Raw genomic sequence first — 969 nt, forward strand, 5'->3', positions numbered from 1 at the left:
TTGATCTGGGTCCAAACGTCGCCTGCCGATGTCTCCTGCATTCAATGTTTATAGTGGCTCCCCGCAGTTCCTTTCTTCTTTGCCATCTGTCTCCAAATACCCCCTGATGGGGCCACATACCCCCCGCTGGGGGCCTTCCTGCAATATACTCCTATTCTCCAATACACATTCTCTTCCAAACTAGTTAGAATTACATTTTAGAATATAAAGTATTCTATATTCCCTTCAATATATATATATATATATATATATATATATATATATATATATATATATATATATATATATATTAGTATCACGTGAACGTCACAATTTTATCACATCAGTGCTTTTAATTGGCTCGAGGCTAAGGATACAAAGGTATGGATTTTTAAATGATACGTAATGATTGCACATTATTGTGTGGACCTCAAAGTTCGCATCATCCACACACAAAAAATCCAAAATAGACCAGCCAACAATTGGGAATAAAGATGACGCGATCCGCTCGAGATATTTTTCAGCGAAATATGATATTTTTTAAATATAAAATGTTGCTTTTCAGGTAACCATGTGGCTTACGGCCATACTACCCTGAGAACGCCCGATCTCGTCCGATCTTGAAAGCTAAGCAGATTCGGACCTGGTTAGTACTTGGATGGGAGACCGCCTGGGAATACCAGGTGACGTAAGCTTTTTCACTTTAGATTCTCGTGGAATCATTTTCTTATCGGTGGTTGACTTAAATTATAATACAGTCATCCTCTCTCTTATGATTTACCGTCTCTTGATTAGTAGACAGAATCTTCAAGTACCTTTTTTAAACATCCCGTTTCTCCTTTTCCGACAGTAAAAATAAAATAAAATCGATACACACATATATCTATATCTAGCTATCTATCTATCTATCTATCTATCTATCTATCTATCTATCTATCTATCTATCTATCTATCTATCTATCTATATCTCTCTCTATATATATATATATA

General features: G+C 35.6%; 1 pseudogene; it reads left to right on the forward strand.

Moving 5' to 3' along the window:
• The first annotated feature begins 555 nt into the window (after positions 1 to 555).
• LOC133398914 (5S ribosomal RNA) lies at positions 556 to 674 on the forward strand (annotated as a pseudogene).
• Positions 675 to 969: the final 295 nt, after the last annotated feature.

The sequence above is a fragment of the Phycodurus eques genome, unplaced genomic scaffold (assembly GCF_024500275.1).
Source record: "Phycodurus eques isolate BA_2022a unplaced genomic scaffold, UOR_Pequ_1.1 contig_508, whole genome shotgun sequence".
Classification (NCBI taxonomy): domain Eukaryota; kingdom Metazoa; phylum Chordata; class Actinopteri; order Syngnathiformes; family Syngnathidae; genus Phycodurus; species Phycodurus eques.